The following is a 27544-nucleotide window of genomic DNA, read 5'->3' on the forward strand; positions in this document are numbered from 1 at the left end:
GATAATGAAATTGATCCTACCATTACAAATAGATATCCTAATGAATATTTAAATTCATTGGATCCTCCTGGGTTGCCAACTTTTAAGTTAGAGTTGAAAGTGGGCTGTCCTATAATATTGTTGAGAAACATTGCACCGAAAGATGGACTATGTAATGGTACAAGATTGATGGTTACTAGGTGCGGCACTCGCATAATTGAAGCTCAAATTTTAACTGGAGAAAAGTTTGGCAATTTGGCATTTATACCAAGGATATCTTTGATACCATCTTCTTTAGAAATGCCTTTCCAAATGACAAGACGTCAATTTTCAGTCCGATTGGCATATGCCTTGACCATTAATAAATCTCAAGGACAATCTGTGAAATTTGTTGGGGTTGATTTGCGTATACCAGTGTTTAGCCATGGGCAATTATATGTGGCATTGTCTAGATGTACATCCTTTGATCGTATAAGTATTCTCCTCCCTAAAGATAATTTGGATTCTACTACAAATATTGTTTATCCTGAAGTATTGCTGTAGTATTCTATGCAGATTAAATGACGTTTTTTTAGAAGGTAACCACGTAGATTTATTTCTGTTGATTATATAACTTTTTAAAAAATTTCAATTTAATAATAATTTGAAATTTGGACTTTTGTAGGATTGGACCGAAAAATCCATGGAGCTTAAAAGGAGAAATACGACTACCTTGCTTCGATGGGGATGTAATAAGGTAATTTCAATCTGAAAGTATTTTTACATGTATATTTCCAACAAATGTACTAATTTATATTTTTTTTTGTTTCCACAAATTACCAGATTGTTGTGCATATTCCTCATTGGGGATACATAAAAGTTGATACAAAGACTTTTTGGAAAGTAATGTGGAGGAAGTTTGGGCAAATGCATATTTGAAGACATGTTATTGACACATCTTTTGTAAAGCATACATATTTTTGGTGTATGACAATATAATTTTTGGTGTATGACATGTTAGTGACACATCTTTTGTAAAGCATACATCTTTTGTAAAGCTTTAACCCACTTTTTGTAAAGTTTTAACCTACCTTTTTGGTGTATGACAGTATAACTTTATTTCTGTTTTTTATTCAGTGTTTACACTTTTTTTTACTGCCTTTTATATTTTGATATGCAATATAACTTTAAATCTTATATGTGAGTTTCTTAATTTGCATTAAGATTAGGGAGAGTTGTTATTTTATTTGAGTTTTGTAGAGCGTGTAATACAAGCAAAATTGTTATAAGTTCTTTAAGAAGAAAAATATTTCAATATATTTTTTCAGTATCTTTAACAAAAAATGACACAAACTTTATAAATCTCAACATAATACGTATAAATTATAACTACATTTTAATCTTAAAATTATTTACACCGTGCCTTTAGGCACGGGCATACGCTAGTATATAAATATAAAAGTTAATAATTCTTTTCCTTAAATATAAAAGCTCAATCCGACCAACCTATCAACGGACGTCAACCACCTGCAATGAAAGGAGAAAAAAAATAATAATGTGTGTACATTTACTTATTTGAATGGTAAAATTGGGCCTGTGGGGGCCACCATGGGTCTCTTTTTGATAATCTGAATTGTTCAATATATAGAACTTATCTAATACTATATATCTGTAAAAAATCATGTCTATCAAATATAACTAACTACATGATCAAATTAGTTTTGTATAAAAATTGGATGGTAGTATAGTTAACAATTGAAAAAGAAAACTAACACGATCAGATAGCTATTGATATCCAATCAACGTGATTTTTTACAAATATATAGTACTCGACGATTTCTACACATCAAACGGTTCCGATTAGAAAAACAGAACCTGTAGTGGCCCCTACGGGCCGAACAACACCGTCAAATTAAAGCCTAAAAAGTAGGCAATCTTTTCTCATGCACGGCGAATTGTAATGTTCCCATCCGTACGGCACACTACATATCTCCACTTACACAATTTTTTAATATATATTTTTTCATAAAAAGTCAAAAAATTAATCCAAATATCTATATTTTTTTCTCAATTTTTTAGTCTAAAAAGACAAAAAATACACTTATTTAGGACACCCAAACAATCCCTACTAGGTAGCTATTTTTTATCTTTTTTATTTTTTTGGTTTATATATATATTTGTAAAATATCAAAAAAATGTACTTATTTAGATTATTCTAAATCACTCCTAAATACGATCTGACCAAGTGATTATCAATATTCGAGTAAGATATTTTTTTATAGAAATGATAAATTCGATAAGTTATACACATTTAACAATTTAAATTATTGAAATGGGTCTAAATTAGAGCCCCCTATGGCCCAACAAATCTGTCCAATCCGATGACGAATTGGAGTTGAGTCATTCCCTAAAAAAATTAAACATTTCATAATTAAATTTAATCACATTTTATATTTATTAAATAAATCTACTGATATTATTATAAATTAAAAAAAATTATATATAAATTGAAAGTTTCTTAAATAAATTCAATCATACATCACTACAAATGTGAAATTCAATAAAATCAACAAAAATAAAATTTAGATCCCAACAAAAAATATATTTTTTTTAATATATATAATTAATTTATTTATTTATTTAATAACGGGTCGGGTTAGTTTAAAATAGGGGTGGGCACGGGTCGGTTGCGGCCACGGAACCTCCAATCCGCCATCCGTCCGCCAGATTGGCGGATTGAAGAAAATCAATCCGCATCCGTCCGCCAATCCGGCGGATGTGGATTGAGCGGATTGGCGGTTTGGCGGATGGATGCGAATCGGTTTGGCGGTTTAAAATTTTATAAATTTTCAACATAATTCAACTTGTGCACTTCTTCAAACGAAAAAAGAAAAAAAAGAAAAAGAAAGTATTACAGTCAATGACTTAAAAAAATATTACAATCACTGTATACCTTATCCAAAGAAAAAAAGTTTGAAACTTTAGAATATCATGATCACTGCATGCCTCATCCACATATTACAATCACACTATGATTCATCCCCATAAAGTATTACAATCTGTGATTCTTAAAATATAATAACAATTCAAATCACCAAAACCATGAACAGAGCAGTAGTAGAGATTGAATGTCTCTGTATTGTTACATCTACATATGTTTTTGAAAACAAAAACCAACCAGCATATATCATATTTTCTATTTATTATTTTTAGAGTTACATTTAAAAACTAAAAAATATATATGAATAATATGTTTATTTTTTTCAATTCAAAAAATATATTCAAGTTGAAAACTTTTTTTCAACAGAATATTTAAACTCTTTTTCAATTGAAAACACAAATATAATATTTAAACAAATTAAAAATACAAAGTCTTATAAATTACTAGGGGTGCTCGCGATTTGGCGGTTTGGCGGTTCGGTTGCGGCCAAAAAATCTCAAATCCGCCATCCGTCCGCCAAATTGGCGGATTTGAGAAAATCAATCTGCAACCGTTCGCTCGTCATCACGCATCCGTCCAAAATGCGGCGGATCGGTTTGGTTCGGTCGGTTTTGGCGGATCGGCATATCCGCTGCTCACTCCTAGTTTAAAATATAATTCCAAGCACAGCCCATTAATAAGTCAGGTTAAAAATGTTAACTCAACCCAGTCCTATAGGCTAACCTTCTCAAATCCTAAAAAAATAAAATTGGGCTGGGTAAACCAACTAGCTGATGTCCACCCCTATGGTGGACAAAATAATTTGGCATAAGTGTTCATTTAGGAAGTGGGTTGACTTTTTAGTTTTTTAATTTTTTTGGCTATTTTAGCTTAGGACTAAAAAGTCTCGTTTGAGAATGGTTTTTGACTTGTTTGTAAGAGAAATAATGTAATGATTATGGATTGGATGTGATGTTTTGTCTTATTAGATTAAAAAGCCTACTTTATTTTTTATGGCTATTTTAGTCAAAAAAAACTCAAAACTAAACTTCCCAAACGAGCTTAGAGGCTACTTTGGCTATTTTAGCCACTACAAGACAAAATAGGTTAAAAATTCAATAAGATAAAAGGTCACATCCAAACCATAATTATTTCATTTTTTCTCTTACAAAAGTCAAAAAAGTCAAAAAGTTCATCCCAAACGAGATTTTTTTAGCCTCAGGCTAAGATAGTCAAAAAGCAACACACATTTCAAACTAAGGCTAAAAGGTTTGGATGAATTTAGAGTTATTTTTTTGGAGAAATTACATACAAGTGGAAGATAGAAAAAAAAAATACAAACACTTGAGGGTATAAATGTGTCTGTAGTATGATGCAAATGAAAAGCTGTAAAGAAATATTTATTTATAATTTGGAGTACTACAAAGATTGATTAAATAGTTTAATTTATTAAGATTCAATCTACAATTAACATTTAATGACAAAAGTAAAGATATAAATCAAAATTAAATATCATTATATTAAATAATTGACAAGTCATAGCTTGATTTTAAGATCATACTAAGTATAAAATTAAAAATGAAAAATAAATCTAGTAAAAGGATTTTATCTTTGTAATAGAAGAAAATATTGTTTCGACTAAGATACAGTATGACTTAGGTATATACTAGATGCCTCTAGACACACCAAAAATTAAGAAGAAAAATTTGGGTATGTGTTTTGCGTACCACGTATGCAAAAGTACCATACGTAGTACCATACACCGATAATTATCTGATACGAGTATAGTATGTTTGTCGAAGTACCCATGCTTCATAGCCTACACATCACTTGCAGAAATTTATGCTTTGCCTAATTCTTGTCAACTCTAAATTTCAATAGTATTTATATGAAACCAAGTTCTTAGGTTATTAATTAACCGATACTTTTTTACTAAGATAAATAAAAAGACTTCAGAAGATATTTGGAGCAAATCATGGATAGCATATTCTTTCGCCTCATGTTGGAAGTATGTTCGCTCATGGACATATTGTCAAGCATATGGTGTGCAAGTTATATACTAACAAACAAACAACAGGTTAATACATAAGCATAAAAAATCAATACAAATATCTGCAAATAAAGAAAGTTGAAAACCATGAGTAGTGACCACATCATGTGCAAAAAAGAAAAAAAGGAAAAAAAAAAAAAAAAGAAGAAGAAGAAGAAGAACAAGGATTATGACAATAACATACCTGATTATATCGTTTGAGAGTCAATCTCTTGGACACCGTAAATTCCAAATTGTAGGCATATATATGATTTCATAGAATCAATTCACCACCACAAGAATAGTTTGGACAATCTGGTTCACTGTTAGAGGAACACTCACATTACAGCACTGAGATATTAGTGTTGCCCAAGCAATTCTTCTACGAACCAAACAAAAAAACATTGTAGAAGCAAGATGTGGAAGCTTGTGATTGGGTAATCGGCAGAGGCAAAGCAAAGTGTTTCTCCTGAAACATCTAGGGAGGCCACTTTAGAAGAGACAATAGTGACAAACCAGCACAAACACATTGTCATGACTCGAACCCATCCCTACATGTTTGGATCATAACCGGCTAGTAATCATAAGACTACCTGTAGACACCCCATTTTTGACCGACCTTGAGACTCAGACGTCACCAGTTGAGCACTTGGTGATATTGCATAATGTGCTCGTTCAGAAGTTTCAGAGTCTTGGCTGCGAGCCCCGCCTCCGGATTTCCGAACCCTCTTCTGTGCCTTGTCTCGGTTTACGAACCAGACTCGTTTTTCTCTGTTTCTTTTCCTGAGGGAAGGGAGAGGTCCCGTAGACTATCTCTCAATGCCCGTGGGCTACATTTGGTGGCCGTAGGCCATTTTTCCCATTTCGGAGCCCGGTTTCCGGTTTTCGGAGCCGTCAGGCCGTGTGCCTCGGTTCGGGACCGCCTAACCATCTCCGTTTGCTCTGATTTTTGGCATACATCTTATTTTCTCCCTTTTGAGGGACACTGGGGTCTGCAAAACCCACTTCGTGGCCGAACGCCACTTTCGGTGTTTAACGGGCAGTTTCCGGGGCCCCGAACTGCGTGTTTTGGCCCCCGAACATTCGTTTTGCATCGGTTTTCGTTCATTTTTGGCAGGTACCTCTGTTTTATCACCAGGAAGGTCACTGAAGGGTGGGAGGCTAGTAATTGTTGCAGCAACCAGTTATCTCTCCTCCGGAGCCTCCCGGCGCCCGTTTTTCTGACTTTCGGGCCAATGTTGAACACCCTGGGGTTAGTGTTGCCAACTTTCAACCACATATTTGTGATTTACACACCTGGGAGGACCCTAAAAACCCATGGCCGGCCAGTAATTGTAAAATTACTTTTTTACCCCTCTCTTCTGGGCCAATGTTGAACACCCTGGGGTTAGTGTTGCCAACTTTCAACCACATATTTGTGATCTACACACTTGGGAGGATCCTAAAAGTTTATGGCCAGCCATTAATTTTTCTTTCCATTTTTGCCCCTCCTCTTCAAATGCAATGTTGAACACCCTGGAGTCACTGTTGCCAACCCCAAACCACATATATGTGATCTACACACATGGGAGGACACCAAAAGTTGGTGGGAGGCCAGTAATTTTGCCGAAAAGCCAACTTCTTTTTGGTCAAAAGTGGTTCAGCATGAATCCGGGAAGGAGAAAAAGCTGCGCGGCTTCACCGAAACGGGCGTAACTCTTTGCACAAGAGGAATTAAGTTATGAGGCCACCACCATTGGAAAGCTTACTTCCGGGGCTTCATTTTGCACTCAAGAATCTCCCAAGTCCAAGTCCGGGGGGGAGAGATGTGGTTGGTTGAAGTCCGCTTGGACTGAATCTGCGCGGCTTCACGGAAAGGGGCATAACTTTTTCTACAGGAGGAATTTTAATGCAAGGTTTGCGCCACTGGAAAGCTAACTTCTGGGGCTTCATCCTAAGGGGTGGCCGGCCACTTTTTCTGGCCGGCCAGCCGTTTTTTTCTTTGATCTAACCGGCCGGCTATGTTAAGTGGCCGGCCGGCCACCTGGAGCAAAAGTGATTGGCCGGCCTGCTTCTTCAGGTTGAGTGCATTCCAGCTGTGCCTTGGTTTTCTCCCAAAAATATCTACATCCGGGGGGACCCTTTTGGGGGAATTTTGCTCTCCTTTATGCCCCACCTTTACACCCTCCTTTTGGTCCATATAACCAGCTGCCAACATGCATTAGTGAGGTTAGAAAAATTCTCCTTCAAGCCTCCATACACAACTCCATCTCCATCCTTCTCAATTCCTTGAAAAACCCTAAGTCCCTAACCATCATTCCTTCTACACCACCAAGCTCTACCACCACCACCTCATTTCCAGAAACAAGGAAGGTTTTTCAAAGGTCAAAGAAGCTGCAAATTCATCCAAGAAGCAACAAAAGTTTGAGTCTTCAAGGGTAAGTAATGCTTTTACCCTTTTGACCCTTTTTCTTGATCTATTTGTAAGCCTCACTTGCTTTTTGTTTCAAGCTCCGGCCCTAACTGAAAAGGGCCCTCTTTTGAGCTCATCTTCACTTTTCATTAAGGGCTCAACCCTGTTTGAGCCCTCCATGACACACTTGCTTCATTGATCCTCTTGTATGTCATAATTTTGCATGCTATTTTTGACCCATGATAAATTTATTTTCGAGCATGTTGTAAACTGATATTAGGCTTATTTTGAGCCCCTCTTCAACATTGAAGAAGGGCTCAACACCATTTGGGGTTTCCATGTTGTACCTACCTTTATACTCCTCTTTTCTTCCCCATTCTTGCATGTTTAGTTAGCCTACCATGCTTTTGTTTTTGGCCATTTTACAGTTCTGAAAAAGTTCTTATTTTGGTCCATAATTCATGTTTCATTTAGTTCCTTTCATGGTTTGGGGCTTCCATAGGTCACTTCATGTTATATCCCTCTTTTATTCCCCATTCTTGCATGTTTAGTTAGCCTACCATGCTTTTGTTTTTGGCCATTTTACAGTTCTGAAAAAGTTCTTATTTTGGTCCATACTTCATGTTTCATTTAGGTCCTTTCATGGTTTGGGGCTTCCATAGGTCACTTCATGTTATATCCCTCTTTTATTCCCCATTCTTGCATGTTTAGTTAGCCTACCATGCTTTTGTTTTTGGCCATTTTACAGTTCTAGAAAAGTGCTTATTTTTGTCCATTCTACATGTTTTATTAAGGGTCTTTGGCTGTTTGGTGATTATTTTGTATACCTCATGTTATAGCCACTTTTGAGCCTTATTTTGCATCACATTTCTATCATGTTTGTATACTGATTTTGAGGCTGTCATATACTGTAAATATTCATATTTTTGGTCCCTATTCAGTGTTGTAGAAGGAAATTTTTCAGTTTGGGTTTTGCTTATATCACTTGCTTCATTACCCCTCTCTTGGCCTCTATTCTTGCATGCCATTTTTGCCATACCTATGCTTGCGGTTTGGCCATGTTTATAACTGTGAAAGTGCCTTTTTTGGGACTGTCTAGCTTCTGTCTTTGCATTGCATGTCCATATTGTGCATGTTTGGCATAGCTATAGGCCATTTCGGGTGCCTATTGTTGCATTTCGGGACAATTCCATGCATTTGGTATCATTTTGCCTCATTTCGGGGCTGTTTTCCCCCATATTTTACTGCTGAAATTCCATTAGAATGATTGCTATCATTTCCATGCCATTTCATCGCATTCCGTCATTGCCTCGGTTTGCGTGCCCGTGTGCACGCATTTCGAGGCACTTCATTTTTTATCCGCCGGCATCCTATGTGAGTGTGGCTGAGGCTCACTCATGTTGGTATAAGTCCATTTGTCATTTCCATGCCATTTCATCGCATTCCGTCATTGCCTCGGTTTGCGTGCCAATGTGCACGCATTTCGAGGCACTTCATTTTTATCCGCCGGCATCCTATGTGAGTGTGGCTGAGGCTCACTCATGTTGGTATAAGTCCATTTGTCATTTCCAAGCCATTTCATCGCATTCCGTCATTGCCTCGGTTTGCGTGCCCGTGTGCACGCATTTCGAGGCACTTCATTTTTATCCGCCGGCATCCTATGTGAGTGTGGCTGAGGCTCACTCATGTTGGTATAAGTCCATTTGTCATTTCCATCCCATTTCATCGCATTCCGTCATTGCCTCGGTTTGCGTGCCCGTGTGCACGCATTTTAAGGCATTTCATTTTTATCCGCCGGCATCCTATGTGAGTGTGGCTGAGGCTCACTCATGTTGGTATAAGCCCATATCATGTTTCCATGTCATTACATCACATTTTGTCATCGCCTCGGTTTGCGTGCCCGTGTGCACGCATTTCGAGGCACCTCTTTTTTATCCGCCGGCATCCCATGTGAGTGTGGCTGAGACTCACTCATGTTGGTATAAGTCCATATCATGTTTCCGTATCATTTCATCACATATCATCGCCTCGGTTTGCGTGCCCGCGTACACGCATTTCGAGACACATATCATCGTCTCGGTTTGCGTGCCCGCGTGCACGCATTTCGAGACACATATCATTGCCTCGGTTTGCGTGCCCGCGTGCACACATTTCGAGACATGTCATTTTCTCGATTTGTGTGCCCGCGTGCACGCATTTCGAGACATGTCATTTTCTCGATTTGCGTGCCCGTGTGCACGTATTTCGAGGCATCTCTTTTTTTCACAGCATAGTGCATACTAGGCTGTATCTTAGATTGCATTCCATCATTGCCTCGGTTTGCGTGCCCGTGTGCACGCATTTCGAGGCATGTCTTTCCATAGCATTGTGTATGTTAGGATTGTATCTTAGTTGCATATCATGCATATTGCATCGTGTTCGGAATAGGAGTTAGCCCGGGCACGGGAAACGAGGTACATTTCGTACTCCGAGTGACGGAATGTGTCTCAATTCCCCAGTCACCGACACTCCGGATTATCCATGATGGAGTTAGGTTTTAGCTGTAGTTTCATGTGCATTCATCCTATATTGAGTTGTGCATTTCGACTCCTCGGCCATCATGCCTCGGTATGCGTGATTGGTGGCACGAGGATCGAGACATGCATATATCTGTGAAAATACATTGTCATGCCCCTTTCCTGCTCTCTGTTGCGGCAAAACGAAGAATCAGCAACCTTTTGGGACTTGGCACGCATTTCAAGAACAGGTGTAAACAGAGGCTAATTGGGGCATTCCGGTGGATTTCCGCGCAAGACAATCCGAACATGCATCATCCATCAGAAGCAAAGCAGTCCCTGGCTTGCATGCCAGTTTTACAGCTTTCCTAGATTAATTTGTAAATTAATTAGGAATTTGTACATATTCGGACTGTAATATTTGGACTGTAATATTCTTTTATTTGGGATTGTATATTTATTCGGACCCTCTGCGCGAGGGCCACAACTGTAATAAGTGTGCGTGTGTGTGTTGTATGTCTTCCAACCCCACGTCTTTCTCCCTTTTATTTATCCGCTTTTGATGGTTAGATTAGGGCATGTTTAAATTAGCATACAGTATGACAGCATGTTTGCATCATCCATCTGTATTGCATGCACCGGGCTCGGCGCATCATACTAACTGCATTGTATTTTTCAATTCTAAAATTGAATACATGATAGTTGTAGCATCTCATATGCCATGTTTAGAATAGCCGAGCCTGCTATAGTTGCATTTTGCATGTGTTGCATTAGGCATTTCTGTATACTTAGGATCATGCATGATTTCTAATGTAGTTTCTATTTTGGCTTGGAGTACTCGGTGAGTTTTATGCTTTAGCATCCTTACATGTGTGTGAGTGAATGCCATGATAGCATGCTTACTATGAGGCAATATGCTTATGTGATATAACTGCCTGAATGCCTGTGGGTGAAGGTCGGTTTGTTTAAATTGGAACAAATCATTGACTGTGAGTTTTAAGCCCACTAGATAGTGGCAAAATCATATTTTTCTAAGCCCACCTGAGGGTGGCAAATCCACGTCTTAGCCTACTTGCGAGTAGCATCATCAAACCATTTTCAAATAAACAAGCATGAAATGTTTTGTTCCAATTCGGGCGACCCGGTCTATACTTATATGTTGTGTGCATCACATAGTAACCTAGGCTAATAACCGGAATAAGAACACACAAAGTTTTCAAAAATAGATATCATGGTTAGTAGAGGCCGATCTTTGATCGGGCGAGCGGGGGTGCTCACGAAGTAACCTTCCCCAATCGTACCCAAGTTCTCGAGCCGAGGAAACTTTGGTGATGACGGACACGTGGCCTTTGGCACCGAGTCAGGGTTTCCTAAATTTCCCAAAATAAAATATTTAGGTGGCGACTCTGTATCTGGCAAAGCATTCCATGTTTGGCACTTCTTTCAAAAATCTGTTTTTTCTCAAAACGATTTGCCGGATTTGGACTCTTTGGTTCAGACTTAGAACCGTGACAACAAATCGAGTCCGAACTGTAGCGAGGTCCCCCGCGGGCTTGTTACACTACCTTATGGCCTCAAACAGAATTTCAAAGTATAATTAAAGACACAGGGCCTAAAGCGCAAGCAGAATAATATAATGATAATAAATTTTTCCAATAAGTTGTTTATAGATGACATAAATAGAAATCTTGTATGTCAATAACCCACTCCCAAAACATATACATACATACATGATTGTATATACATATACATACATACATGATTGTATATACAAATACTCATATATGGAGTACAAATAATTAATTCACAAAAACTCAAAACTTATATGCATATCAGGGTCATATAAGACCAAACAAATAAAAGCCTCAACATTAAGGCACTCATCGGTTGACTTCACAAAAGCATGGGTGATTTTCCTAACAAACCTTAGGGTTGGACATCCTGTTGCTCACCTACATATATATAGGGAAATGGGTGAGCTAAACCCTAGTAAATAACATCACAGCAAAGGGTTTAATGAATGAGTTTCAATGCTTATCATCATCATTCTTATATCCTATTCATTACATAGCAGAACGACCTCAGGTCCAATACATGACAGAACGATCCCTGATCCAATACATAGCAAAACAACCTTGGGTCTATCATATGATAGATATGGCAGATGTACAAAACAAAACAAAATAGAGTTTAACAGAATAACCTTGGGTCCAATTCATTACAGCTGTCTTAGATCAATATAATGACCATTTGGTCAAACACATTTCAGATATTCAATGGGCTGACTTTTTGGTCTGGCACATAACAAATATTTCAAACCAATAGGATATACAGAACAACCTTGGGTCCACCTTACACATTTATACTTCATCAACTACATAGCATATCGTTCAAACAAATGGAAAACTCATTCAGATTCAAGAAATCACAAGTTTAGAAAAGCTTACCATAATAGAACATTTAGAAAATACATTATACGAAAATATCTTTACTAAGATATTACTTACAACGATTAGATTGGATGTTACTCCTCCGCGGATCAACCTACACATAACACATGAATATATACACATTGAAACACATAGCTAAATCGAATCATTCTTTTCTATTCAATTCCTTTAAGTCCATTTCTAGCTTATTAAGTCTTACATGAGGCTTAATTTATGCCTAAGAATGCTCAGAGAGACATGAGAACAGAAATATAGACAGATGTAACAACCTCGACCTCTAATTAACGTTAATCCATGATTTAATACGCCTAATACGTAATTAAGATGAAATCCTAAGTTAATTATTTGTGAACTGCATTATTTGTGTCTCTATCTGTCTATTATAGGAATATCTGTTTGAAATTTTGTTATATTTTGCGAATTGAAGGCCTTATCGGCATTCGATCATGAAATTGACTTGGTATATGGGTTATTTGGAATTTTTAGAACATTATGGTTGGTTCAATTGAAATTTAATTCGAAATGATTAAATTAGAGTAAATAATATCAATTGATTAGCCATTAATTAAGTCTTCATAATTGAGCCTATAAAAGGCACGAGCGGGCTCTAGAGTGCATTTTTACACTTTCATTTCATCTCCTTGAGAGCAAAAAACGTAGGCGAGTGAGAGGGGAGCCTAGAGAGAGTGTTTGAACTCAATAATTGGAAGATGACTTATGAAGAGTTGAAGGTTTGGATTTGGAAACTCAAGCAATTGAACCTCTAGAGCAACATTAAGTATCTGAGGTAAACAATCAAGCCTCTAGTCTTGTAATTTACTTGGTTAGTACATGCATTCAAGAAATTGGGCCATAGGTTGCATGAATTGCACTAAGGAAGTAGGAAAGAAGAACATCTCATGCATGAATACATAATTTTCATAATTTTGTAAGTTGATTTTCAAGTATTTCCACATACGTATCCATATCTTGGTTTTGTTTAAAGAATTCAACAAGTTTTTTATCTAAACATCTCATTTGCTCATGATTTGGAAGCTTGGAGCTTAAATCACTCCATTCATGTCATATTCGTGTTCTGTTTTTACAATTCAAGCTTGAGTTTGTATAATTGACATACTTATGGGCCTTGATTTCATGAAATGATCTTTAATTCTTTATGTTTTCCAACTTTAGACTTGTTTTCTCATATTTTAGGGCCTAAGAGTTGTGTTTTGAAGGGTTGAATTCGAGTTTTGAGCTAGGGAGTGCAATCTGAAAATTTCAAATTCTGTTTCTCCGCTCGAGCGATGGATTCTCTGCTCGAGCGACCACTTTGTGATCTTGCATTTCTGCTCGAGCGACTAGAAGTTCGCTCGAGCGTGAAATGCAAGCTCCTAGAAGTTTCATGTTTTTGCAGACTGCTCGAGCGACAAGAGTTTCGCTCGAGTGAGGACTCGAGTCTCACGTTTGAGTGAGCATCGAGCGAAAAAATCGAGCAACTAGTACTTTTGCAAAGTTTACAGATCGCTCGAGCGAAGAAGTTGCGCTCGAGCGACCACTCACGTTTTTCATGTCCACTCGAGCGAAAGAAGTTGCTCTCAAACGAGACCCCTGTTTCTAGCATTTTTGACCAAGTGTTTTCAAATGCATTTTTGCATCTCCATTGCATCCTAAATACTCCTAGGCCAAGATTAAAACACAGTAATGAGGATAAAAAGTAGAAACACACCAAGATAAGAAAGAACCAAGTTAATATTTTCGGGTGTGTAATTCAATACGTATTCGTTCTGTATCTGTATAGGTCACGCGCCACAAGATATTTGAATTACCTACTCTGTTCGTTTACTTGGAACCATCTATTATTTGTGAGTAATAACTTAGTAAAGTTATGTTCAACTTTACTGATTTTCTATAAATAGAATAAGATCTGTTCTATAAAATGTTATGTTTGTACTATGAATGATTATCCAATTTTGACAAGTATTTGTGACAACAATTCTGTGGTATAAGTATGTTATCTGTTCCCGGTTCGGAGGCTCCTTCATGGAACTGACAAGTTATCTGTTTCCAGTCCGGAGGTTCCTTTGTGGAACTGAAGAGTTATCTACACCTAGCTGGAGTTTCCTTTATGGAAATGACAAGTTATTTGTTCTTAGTCCAGAGGTTCCTTTATGGAACTAACAAGTTATTCATACCCGGCCGGAGGTTCCTCTATGGAACTGACAAGTATGATCTTTGATACTCTGTATGTGATCTGTCAGCGCTAACAGATGTATCACATATGATTAAACATGAACTCTGATTTATGTATATGATCTAAATATGAATATGAATATAAATTTGTTTCTGATTTGAAATCTGAATATACATAAGAATCTGTTTCTAATATGAACTCTGATTTCTGACTCTGTGATGGACGTCATTTATTGAAACCCTTTACTTTGTTATTATTCATTGGGCTTTTGCTCACTCTATTATTTATGTATGTAGGTGATTAGATGCGTGACCAGGCTTAGAGGCATCTGCTTGGAACCTGTTTTTGTCAGCCAACCTATGTGCCTCCCGTAGAGATTCCAAATATGTTAAGTGGTTATGGCTATGTGCATAAAGGTCAGGTTTTGCTTTCTTGTTTTGGTTTAATAAGTGTTTTTGTTTATTCTGTATTTAGGGCTAAGTCCCTTGTTGTCTAGCCTATGTATATGTGTAAATGTATGTATATAAAGTTTAAAATTTCATGTCTCATATAGGTTTGCACAGCTCAATGGACGTTGTATATTTGTTATTTGCTTCCGCTAGCCCTTAATATTATGTTAATTTGTCTTAGAAGCCTTCAGTAATCCCAAGATTACTGGTCGGTTACGATGCTAAACCTATAAGGGTGGGTTTAGGTCATGACAACAGAATGCAACTTTTCAAAATATGCTGAAACGGGGCTATTCGCTTGAGCTAACCTTTGGTCGCTCGAGCAAACTGCAAAGTTTGCAAAAGTTTTGAATGGTCTCAATGTAGGCTCGAGCTAACACTTAATTACTTAAGTTGTGCGCAATGGAATACTGGGTTCGCTCAAGCGGACTCTTGGTCACTTGAGCGAAGACTTTATTGCTCGAGCGATGAGGTTGAATTCTGGGTTCCAACACTTGAAGAAAAATGCTCCAAACTCAATTTCAAAGGCAAAATTTCAAAAAGCTTGAAAACTCTCCAATAAGCATAAATACATGATCATTAGCAAACCCTTAGATTAAAACTTCATGAATTCTTCAAAATTGAAACTCAAATCTTCATGCATGTATGAATTAGTTTCGAATTCTTTTCCATAACTCCCAAAACATGAAATTTAGCTTAAAAAATTTGTGAATCAAAGATGCATGTGAAATTTAACTCTCGAATTCAATATAAATAGAAAATTCAAGTTCAAAATGATGAAACACTACATAACTATGCATGCATGTATATCTAACTCCAATTTTGTCATCTTTAAGCTAATTTCTGGTGTTTAATCTCAAATTCTCCCCGAATTCATTAACTAGATGAAGTGATTACATGAACTAAGGATCAAAGCTTACCTAGAATCTTGAATTTATTGATTACTTGCAAAATCTTGGTCTTCTTCTTCCAATTCTCTAACTCTCTTTCTTTCTCTCTCTCTCTCTCTCTCTCAAAAGGTTGAACTCTCTTCTCACTCTAAACTCTCTAACAAAATTTTGTAATCAAGAATGAATTAATTTCCTCTTTTAACATATATATATATATTAGGTTAGCTTAGTTACTAACTTGAGACTAATTAAACAAAACTTAATTTTACTAAACTGAATCAAATTTTAATCAAACTTTCCAAAAGGCTCTAAATATTATATCAAATCAATTAAGCTCGTCAATTTCGGTTTCTGAACTCATCTAGGCTTTCAATTTCAATTTCATAACAGAATTCCTAATAGATAATTCACAAATCAGACAGATACTTACAAATTAAACATAAAACACATATTTAAAATTCAAATCTCACACAAATTAAATAAATGTAATTATGTTACATGATGGGGTTATCACAGTCTTCTCCCCTTAAAAAGTTTGGTCCTCTAAACTTGCGTTACCTTGTATCAAAAATAGTTCGGAATACATTTGCTGCATTTCTTCTTCTTTCTCCCATGTTGTGACACCCGAATGTTTTTAAATTTAATATTGCAATAAATAGAACTCAAAATATATATATATAATAAATAAAAATAAAAATAAATTAAAAAAAATAAAATAAAATAAGTCAATAAATAATAATAATTAATAAAATGAATAAATAAATAAATAAATGCATAGTTTAGGAAATTGGGAATTAATCAATTAAATTGTTAAGGAAATAAAATGTGAGGCATCGCATGTTAAACATTTTAGTGAGTGGTAAGTGATGTTTTATAGTTGGGTGGTGAGGCTTTTAGACACAAACCTAACTTATAATCATACGAAATTTTTAGGGATCATTGTGAATTACCAAAAAGGGTGACAACCCTTAGAATTATAAGAAGCCAACCCTAATCTCCTAGAGCCAATGAATTAGATGACCTTTGGACAGTTGGCAAGGTAAGAGTCAAGGGACAGGCCAGGTGGCACCTTCTGAGACCACATAATCAACTTGGACCCCAAGAATTGATGCATATAAATAGGGCGTTATAGTAGAAGGAAGGATGACAATTAATGAAAAGAGTAGAAGAATGAATAGTAAGGGAGGTTCGGTAGCATCAGAAAAATAGGGATAAATTTATATTAGAGGTGAGTTTTATTATACCTTGAGTTACTATAATATGTTTTCTACATGACTTAAGTTACCATAATATATTTTTTTCTTTGAGTTCAATTTATTGTAATATTAAATTTAAAAACATTCGAGTGTCATATTTCCCCTCTCTTTAAAAGAAGTTTGTCCCCAAACTTGACGTACCTTGGTTTTCGAAGAGGTGTGGGTATTTAGCTCGCATTTGGATTTCAGTTCCCCACGTTGCTTCTTCGACGCGATGGTTTCTTCATAAGACTTTTACAAGAGATATATTCTTATTTCGAAGGACCTGATTACGGTGATCAAGAATTTGTACAGGTTGCTCTTCATAAGAGAGGTCTTCTTGAACTTCCAAGTTCTTATGATCGACAACATGCTTTGGATCTCGAAGATATCGACAAAGCATTGAAACGTGAAACATATATATGGACATTGGACAGTTCGGATGGAAGCGTAAGGCGATATGCCACAAAACCAATCCTTTCGAGTATCTCGAATGAGCCGATGTAACGTAGGTTTAACTTTCCTCGCCTTCCAAATCGGATAACCCCTCTTGTTGGTGAGATCTTTAGGAACACATGATCGCCTATTTGAAACTCTCTTGTTTTCGTGTATCTGCATAGCTTTTCTGGCAGTTTTGGGCAGTGCGAATTCACCATTGGATGAGCTGAATCTTATCACTTGTGATTTGTACGACTTCGGGGCCTAATAATTTCCTGTCTCCGACTTTCGCCCAACACAGAGGTGATCGACATCTCCTTTCATATAGTGCCTCATACGGTGCCATTCCAATACTTGCATGATAACTGTTATTACACACGAACTCCACCAACAATAGATGATCATCCCAGTTACCTTTGAGGCCCAGCACACACAAAAGCAACATATCTTCCAAAGTCTGGATCGTCCTTTCAGATTGCCGATCAGTTTATGGGTGATAAGCCGTGCTAAACTTCAGAGTGGTTCCCAAAGCTTCTTGCAATTTGTTCCAGAAGTGAGACACGAAGCGAGGGTCTCTATCGGATACGATTAAAACTGGGGTGCCGTGTAAACGAATGATTTCCTTAATGTATAGAGTGGCAAACTTAGAAAAATGGTACATGTTTCTGATTGGTAGAAAATGCGCCGACTTCGTTAATCTATTTACGATAACCCATATTGCATCATTCTCCAAGACTGATTGCGATAGCCCGACCACAAATTCCATAGTAATGTGTTCCCACTTCCATTCGGGAATAGGGAGTGGTTGCAACATTCCTGCAGGTCTTTAATATTCTGCTTTAACTTGTTGACAATGCAGGCATTTGGAGACATGGCTTGCTATGTCTTTTTTCATTCCTGTCCACCAGAAATGTTCCTTCAGATCGTGATACATCTTCGTATTATCAGGGTGGACCGCAAACCTTGAGCTATGAGCTTCTACCAATATCCTTTTTTTGAGTTCTGGAAGGTCGGGTACACAAATTCGATTCCTAAATTTTAGCATCCCATTGCTTATCATGAAGTCAGGATCGGGCGTGCTTTCTTGTGCCTCGTGCTTTTTCTTCAAAAGTTTATCTTCACATTGGCGGATTCTAATTTCTTCAATCAACTCGGGTTCTACAATTATGTTAGCAAGCAGTCCATTAATCTTGCAGGGAACAAGGGTACATGTCAAACTTCTGGCCGTCTTTCGACATAATGCATCTGCTATTACGTTAGCTTTACCAGGATGGTGATGGATCTCTATATCGTAATCCTTTGTAAATTCTAGCCATCATCGTTGCCTCATGTTTAGCTCATTTTGTGTAAATAGATATTTGAGACTCTTGTGATCTGTGTAAATTTCGCAGACCACTCCGTAGAGATAATGACGCCAGATTTTGAGGGCAAAGATTACCGCGGCTAACTCTAGATCGTGGGTCGGGTAGTTCTTCTCGTGGGGTTTTAGTTGACATGAGACATACGCAATGACTTTCCCATTTTGCATAAGAACGCAACCCAAACCATTGTATGAGACATCGTTATAAGTTACGAACCCTTCTGTTTCCGCGAGGAGTACTAGTATAGGAGCCGTCACGAGTCTGTTCTTCAATTCTTGGAAACAACGTTCCTGCTTGCCGGTCCATTCAAAAAGTGTCTTCTTTTGAGTTAGTTGGGTCAAGGGTGAGGCTATTTTTGAGAAATCTTGCACGAAACGTCGGTAATAGCTGGCTAGGCCCAAAAAGCTTTGAATCTCGAACACGTTAGTAGGTCGTGGCCAATCCACAATTGCTACAACCTTTTGGGGGTCGATTAATATGCCATCTTTGTTAATGACGTGACCGAGGAAGTGTACACTAGTGATCCAGAATTCGCATTTCTTCAACTTGGCATAAAGCTTGTGATCACGTAATATTTGTAGAACTCTTCGCAAGTGGTGCTCATGATCTTCTGGCAATTTGGAGTATATAAGAATGTCATCAATAAAGACAATGATGAACTCGTCAAGATAGGGTTTGAACACTCGATTCATGAGGTCCATGAAGGCTGTTGGAGCATTTGTGATGCCGTATGGCATGGCGAAAAACTCGTAGTGCCCGTAACAAGTTCTGAAGGCAATCTTTTCGATACTTTCTGTTTTGATTTTTAGTTGATGGTAACCAGAACGCAAGTCAATTTTTTAGAATACTTGGGCGCCTTGCAGTTGATCAAACAAGTCGTCAATTCGTGGTAGAGGGTATCGATTCTTGATGGTGACTTTATTCAGCTTCCGGTAATCGATGCATAGCCTCATGGTACCATCTTTTTTCTTTACGAATAGTACCAGAGCTCCCCATGGTGAGGTACTTGGTCGGATGAAGCCTTTGTCCAGTAGTTCTTGGAGTTGGGTTTTTAATTCTTTCAATTCTGTCATGGACATGCGGTAAGGGGCCTTTAAGATTGGTTGTGTACTAGGTTGGGTTTCAATGGTGAATTCAATTTCTCAGTCAACTGGGGTACCAGGCAGGTCTTCAGGAAATACATCCGGGAATTCTCGAACCACATGGATTACATCAAGTGTGAAGGTCTCTTGTTGAGTATCGATCACATAACAGATACAACTACAACAACCCTTTCTTAGTAGCCGTTGGGCTGTCATGAAGGATATAATACACGGAGGGGGAGAGGCTCCAGTTCTTTCGAAGACAAGCTCGAGTTGGTGTGGTGACCGGAGGAAGACTTTTTTGGCTTTACAATCAATAGAGGCATGGTTGGCAACTAACCAATCCATTCCTAAGATCACATCAAAGGTACTAAAGCAGAAGAGAATTAAGTTTACATGTAAGGTTTCACCTTTTAAGGATATAGTACAAGATTTGTACACATTAGTACTAAGGACGGAATTACCAGAAGGAAAACACACAGACAATAAATATCCTAAGGGTTCGGGTGTTAATGCCAACTTGGTATCAAAATGTGGTGTAACAAAAGAATGAGTTGAACCAGAGTCAAATAGGACATGGGCTAAGTGACCACAAACAGAAAGTGTACCTGGCACGACGTTCTCTGTAACTTCTGGGTTTCCAGGCACCAAGGCAAACGCTCATCCTTGGCGTTTTTGGTCCTTTCTCACTCCTCCAGGTACTATGGGTTTTCGGACTAGTTCCGAGGAGTCGGCTGTAGGACTGGCGAGCTTTAGACAATCTCTCAGCAAGTGGCCAACTTGGCCACATCTAAAGCATGCTCCCATATCTCGACGGCATTGTCCCCAATGAGTCCTTCCATAGGTAGAGCAAGCTGGAATGGTGCCACCTTTGGGATTTGTAGAACCTTGATTGCTTGAACTGGTTGAATTGGTTGTGCCCGTATTTACCCTCTTGGGAGGCGCGACACCGGGTCTTCTGTTATCTCTTTTCCAAAATCGCTTTCTCTGACTTGGTTTCCCGGAGCGCAAGGCTTTAATCCCTTTTTCTGCAATGTAAGCTCGATTTACCACCGTTGTATAGGTTGGTGGTTTCAAAACCTCCAGCATGTCCTTGATTTCAGAATCTAATCCTGCTTCAAATTTTCTGGTTTTTCGAGCTTCGGTAGGGATGACATATGTCGCGAATCGGGCCAGTTGTGTGAATTTGCTCTCGTATTCGACCACTGTCATAGTTCTTTGCCTTAGATGTATGAATTCTGACGCCTTTTGTTCCCATAGTGAATCTAGAAAGTATTTTTCATAGAATACCTCCAAAAATCTTGCCCAAGTCATAATATCTTCCTTTTCCAGGGTAAGAAGCCATAATTCTTGTGCATCGTCTTTAAAGGTGAATGTGGCAAAAGTCACCTTCTGTCTTTCTGTGCAAGGTAGGGCGCGAAAGATTTTCTCCATGTCCCTAACCCAAGCCTCTGCCACTAGTGGGTTTGGACCGTCGATAAACGTGGTGGGTTTCAGATCATGTTTTTAATCATAGTCGGTTCTTCTTGTCTCTCTAGCGTTCCATTGGTTATGCTGGTTTGCAAGGCCTGCAAAAAGTTAGTGACTGCTCTCTCCATGATTTACTCCATTGGGATGGTACCGCTGGCTGATGATCCGGTTTCATTTCCTTCATTGGCTATTACTACAAGGTAAAATGATATAAGCGTGACATCACATTGATACAACTTTGATACAACATTATATACAACATATTAGTTTTACTATCACATTAATATTATCACATTAATACCATATAAAAACTTCATATATACATCATTGTTACTATACATAAGGCGTTAGTCCAGTTGTCAAAAATTAATGTCTAATCCTACTAATACAAAAAATATAAGGATTAGATTAATCATGGTCAGGTCACAAAAAGGATCTCCTGGTCGAACATCTAGAAGGGACCGTTAGGCCACCACCATAAGAACTGGCCCCGGAAAAATGGCCCATGAACTAACCCCGCAAACTCACTCTGCATAAGGGACTCAAACTCCCACCCACTGTACTCTATTCCAAAGCAACTCCATACCACTTGGACTATGTAAACAGGAACACCGTGATCATAACCCCAAAACTCCCACTCGGTGATTCGTACCGGTACCTCCAAGTATGATGCATTGTTAGTGAAGTCCACAGTTGGGGTATAGACAATGTGCTGTGGAGGAGGTGTCGTGGTGCGGATATGGCTGCTAGGATATCCATGTCCCCTCCTCTCCGCAACGCCTAGGGGTAGAGATGCGACCAGAAAATGCGATTGCTCTAGGTCCGGGGCAAGACCAACGACGTGGGTCGGCCCTATGTACCTCTCACAAGTGCTGCCTCGGCTAAGTCTCCAGAATAAGAAAATCTCATTGGGATCAGCCTGTAAATACACAGGACGTCCTATGAGTCGATCAAGTGCCGGATGGGCTTGCCTGACAAGACTCTCCGAATCACCCAGCCCTCTAATAAGTTTGGGACAAGATGTGCTGCTAGGGGCTCAAACCAAAATAACTTCATAAGGTTGGTCATTTCCTACAATACAAGAAAACTTAGCCTAGACATTATAACATGGTTTACTTGTTTTAGACATAGCACATAATATCAAATAATAAAAGGTTAATATTTTTTTTTTTTTTTTTTTTTACAATTCAAATAATGTGAATTTCAATGAATGTGAAAATTATACAAAAAAATTCAAAACTTATACATTTTTTTTATTTATTTTTATGGTTAGGTTAATGTTTCAATAAATAGAACTCAAAAAAATATATATATATATAATAAATAAAAAATAAAAAAATAATAAGTCAATAAATAAATCAATAAATAATAATAATTAATAAAATAAATAAATGCATAGTTTAGGAAATTGGGAATTAATAAATTAAATTGTTAAGGAAATAAAATGTGAGGCACCACACGTTAAATATTTTAGTAAGTGGTAATTGATGTTTTATAGTTGGGTGGTGAGGTTTTTAGACACAAACCTAACCTATAATCAGACGAAATTTTTAGGGATCATTGTGAATTACCAAAAAGGGTGACAACCCTTAGAATTATAAGAAGCCAACCCTAATCTCTAAAGCCAATGAATTAGATGACCTTTGGACAGTTGGTGAGGTAAGAGTCAAGGGACAGGTCAGGTGGCGCCTTTTGAGACCACATAATCAACTTGGGCCCCAAGAATTGATGCATATAAATAGGGCGTTATAGTAGAAGCAAGGATGGCAATCAATGAAAAGAGTAGAAGAAGGAATAGCACCGTAGGTTCGGTAGCACGGGAAAAATAGGGATAAATTTATATTAGATGGGAGTTTTATTATACCTTGAGTTACTATAATATGTATTCTACATGTCTTGAGTTATCATAATATATTTTATGAATGTTTTGAATTACTACATTTATTTTATATAATTTATGTTTTATGGTTAGGTTAATGTTTCAATTACAAGGATTATTTTCTGAACTCTAGTTGCGTAAATTAAAACCCATGGATATGTTTGTTTAAATTTTAGAAATTATTTGACAATAATCTTGTAAATAATTATTTTCTATAAGTACCATCACAGGATTCCCATGCCTTGGGGACTTAAATAACCGTTGGCTCCTGTTTGACCACTTTGTGGTCCCCTGTTTGTCATGGATCCATTGACCCCTGTTTTGATTGTCACTCTAGTTACCCCTGTTTTGTTCTATTCTGTATCGTGATTATAGTTATTTATTTCAATTTCTGCCACTTAATTAATTTATGTATTCAACTCAAATTATGTTAATGTTTTAGCTTAAATACTATCCATGGCTATTTTGGTGCCCCTATACTCACAGTATAATATTTCTCACTCTGTTATATGTTTATAGCTGCTACCCCTTTCAGGTGACGAAATTTAGCAGAATCAAGATGGGGAATGAATCGCTGTGTTGTTTTTTTTTATTATTTATTTTTAAGATTTTTATCTGTTTTTTTTTATTGGACTCTTGTAATACAATAAAGCTCAATTGACTATGTTTGTTTCATTTTATTAAATATTTGGTACCCAATTATTTTATTTTAATTTATTTAATTTAACCGTTTGCGTTACGACTACAAAATTATTTGAATTATTTTATGTTTATCTTGTTATGACGCCGAGCCTTTGAGTACCGGTTTGGGTTGTGACACATCTGGGTTTTTTGCCATAATGTTTCTTCCATTCTACCTTAACTATGGAAATTGCTCTATTTCTCAATTGCTTCAGTTGTCGATTGATAATTTGAATCGGTCTTTTCTCATATTCTATATTGTCGTCAAGAGTTATTCAGTGACAATCAATAACATGAAATGAATCCTAAGATAACCCCTTAACATTAACACATGAAACACATTGTCCATTTGTTCCATTCTTGCCAGTAGAGCGATCCGATATCCAACTGGACTAAGCTTTTCCAAAATCTAAAACGCTCCAATATACCAATGTAATAACTTGCCTTTCTTCCCAAATCTTGTTTGACCTTTCATTGGAGCCACCCTAATGAACACATGAACACCAACTTTATACTCTAAAGCCTTTCTTCTTTGATTCGTGTAACTCTTTTTTCGACTTTGTATGGCTTTGAGCCTTTGCTGAATGATCTTAATCTTTTCAGTGGTTGTTCGCACAATTTCAGATCCAAGCAAAACTGTCTCCAACTTCTGCCTAAAAAATCGAAGATCTACATTTCCTACCATATAGCCTATTATTATCCAAGAAAAGAAGTTCTGAATCTAAATACTAAAGAGAAAGACAACTTACCACCAAAAAGAAATGGAAGGCCTGGTTGAAGACGACAAGATCAGATAACTCGGCCAAACACACTAGTTAAACGGAAATAGTATTGCAAACAAAAGTAGCGGCTACTTCAGCATCCCCCATTGCCATATCGGCATTGGTTAACTATCGATCTTTTAAAACCGAAGTCAGGATAATTGGAGAAGAGGTCATCACCACAACAACGGAGGCAATGACAGCAACAGTAGTGGCAAAGTTTGATCGGCCCTTCCTTCGGAGCTCTCCAAACTAGTCGGTATGGCGCTTGCCAACCCTTTGTTGGGAAGGAAGAAAGATTGAAACTAAGTCTCAAGCGGCAACAATGATGGTAGCAGTAGTAGTGGTAACAGCATCGATAGGGGTGTCATATGCCACCATGATTGGCATATTTGAAGCCTGATCAACTACCAGAAGGAGCAGGGCTAGAAGATTCGATCTCATTTTACTGTTGACTCTCTAGTACCAAGTCGTAGAGGTTCTTCGGAGACATGTCTTCGAGGTCCTGATCAGAGATGACAGCTTCAAAATTGGTAGAGGAATGGCATGGAGAGTTGGGTTGTTCTTCTTCTGCTGGTTGCTATTTCTCTTTTTCACTTAGATGGGGAGGGATGTAGAAGCGAAGAAGGCCGTTAGCGTTGAGAGGGATGTCGTCCGTGGCAACTACAGAGTGGTTGTAAGGAATGTAGAAAAGCAAAACGTGGGCATCACGACCTTGACCTCTCTGTTCGGTGGGACCTCAGTATGTCCAACTTGTTGAAGAAGGGGAAGGTTGAATTGGTCTTCCCGCTCACTTAACTTGGCAAAGACACTAGGATCTGCAAAATAAAAAGCAAGAAGTTATGAAACATATAAACAAGAAACTTGGAAAGAAAAGAATCAAATACAGAAGCAAAAAGATCCTAAACTTGGTCAGCCAAGTTGTTTAGGGATAGACCAATTTTTGTCATCGCCAAGAAGGAACTCCTAGTTGCCCTCTACAATAACGATGACGTCGTTGACCCTTTTACTAAAATCAGGAAGCATTTGAACTAGTTGGTGTTTCGCCGATCTGGATTTAAAATAAAATTTTGCCATTGCCTTGGTGGTGGGAACTAGGGTATAGCAATAACAGATCATGAATAACCCTAGATTCACCCCAGGAGTTCTTTCAAAGCTACAACGCCCCATTATTGTTCTGAAAAAACTAGAGGCAAGTTGGGAAGGGGGGAACGCCATAAAAATGCATGACCTCCTTAAGAAAGGGGTGTAAGGGAAAACACACACCCCCCCTCAACTATGTCTAAGAGGGGCCAAGACATTTCCACCTTAGACCCCTTGACTATGTCATCATTGTCTTCAAGAAGACGAACGACAACATCATCAAGAATGCTATACAGAGCCCTAAATTCCTGAATGCCCTTTTCATAATCTAACAAGTTCCTAAGGTGATTCATGGTGAACATGTGGGCAAAAAGCAAAATCGTAGAAGATGGATGAAAATCGAAAAAGAAAATAAGAAAGAACATAAATGAGCAAGAGAGAGAAAAACTTACAAATGAAGTAAAACTACTGGTAGAGTCTTTAAATGAGAGTGATAAGTGAAGAGGCACGTCAAAAATTTGGGAGAAGTGGAAACAAAGTGATGGAAGAGTAAGAAGTGCATAAAATTAGATGTGTTAGTAAAGAAATGGTGCACGAAGGACAACGTGACGGTTGATGTCATTATTATGCCCACTAAGCGAGAAAAAAAAGCATGTCCGCAAGAAATACCTTTAGGTTGGCAGAGGGATGTCGATTAAGTTCAATTGCTTCGACTTTCGATTGAAGACTTAGATCGACAACTGAAGAGGGGCAATTACGGAGGGTAAGAATACATGGTTAGGTCCAACCAATAATATATAGCTAAGCCCGATATAAGCCCAAAACTAATTAGGCCCACGGAAGAATATAACTCAGATAAGATAATAGGTCAGACCCATATTGCTTCAGAAGCAAATATATTCTTCTAGAAGAATATCGTTTGGAATAGCAAGGACCGACATATCCATATTTATCCAACGAACAAGGGACACAGTAAGTGGGCTATGGCCTAGACTGACACTGACAAGGGAAAGTACCATCCGATTAGTTTCCATCCAACGATCAGTGTTCAATAGAACTTGGTCACTATGGCCTGACACCATCTTAGTCGTCCAATGGACAAAGATCCAACCCAACGGTCTATGATAACGACAACTTGCCCACAAGCACAAGTGACCTATGATGAAAGAAAGACCATCCGATCAGAAAGGGAATGGACAATCATGATAAGAACCAATCAACTATAAAAGGAGAGCTAGGTAAAGCAAAAGGGACAGACCAAAGTAACCCAAAAATCCACTTAAATATAGTCATTTCCTATTTTCATATGCCGATCAATGTACTCACTTGATTGTCGAAAGGTCCTCCTGACATATCTAGATTGGGGGTGATCACCAACTTTGGCTTCTCTTGCAGATGAGAGGATTGGGCACATCATCTTACTATTTTCCTGTGAAGATAATTTCACAATCCACAATAACATTAGACTTTGTTATGATATAAACAGTATATATATATATTGCTTATTTTTTAAAGAAGAAATAATAATAATTTAATGTAACACCCAACTTTTTAATAATTTAATAAACTGAGATGTTTGTGTCGTAATTAGATTTTGTTTTGTTAAGATAAATAGAATATTTTTTAAAATATTTTATTTATTTTTTAAAGAAAAATAATAATAATTTAATGTAACATCCAGCCTTTTAATATTTTAATGAACAGACATGTTCTTATATCATACATGGTAGTATATTAGTATCCTACTTACTAATATTATATGAGCGTATCTATAAATTCACTTGGTATTAATTTTTAG

The 27544-nt window shown here is 37.5% G+C and overlaps 2 long non-coding RNA genes across 3 annotated transcripts; one reads left to right on the forward strand and one right to left on the reverse strand.

The window, feature by feature from the left end:
• The first annotated feature begins 318 nt into the window (after positions 1-318).
• On the forward strand, positions 319-883 carry LOC145806000 (uncharacterized). The gene is made up of 3 exons (XR_014348401.1): positions 319-557; positions 644-715; positions 802-883. It is a non-coding gene; the product is annotated as an uncharacterized LOC145806000 (long non-coding RNA).
• Positions 884-5114: 4231 nt separating this feature from the next.
• Positions 5115-26514, reverse strand: LOC145806423 (uncharacterized). Of its 2 annotated transcripts, none has more exons than XR_014349537.1 (4): positions 26199-26514; positions 24652-25481; positions 11360-12338; positions 5115-5500 (listed from the first exon to the last, which is right to left on the reverse strand). It is a non-coding gene; the product is annotated as an uncharacterized LOC145806423 (long non-coding RNA). The 2 variants fall into 2 exon arrangements; XR_014349538.1 differs by having other exon boundaries at positions 11360-11746; positions 26199-26509.
• Positions 26515-27544: the final 1030 nt, after the last annotated feature.

The sequence above is a fragment of the Camellia sinensis genome, chromosome 13 (genome assembly GCF_055761805.1).
Source record: "Camellia sinensis isolate YWXY chromosome 13, ASM5576180v1, whole genome shotgun sequence".
Lineage (NCBI taxonomy): Eukaryota > Viridiplantae > Streptophyta > Magnoliopsida > Ericales > Theaceae > Camellia > Camellia sinensis.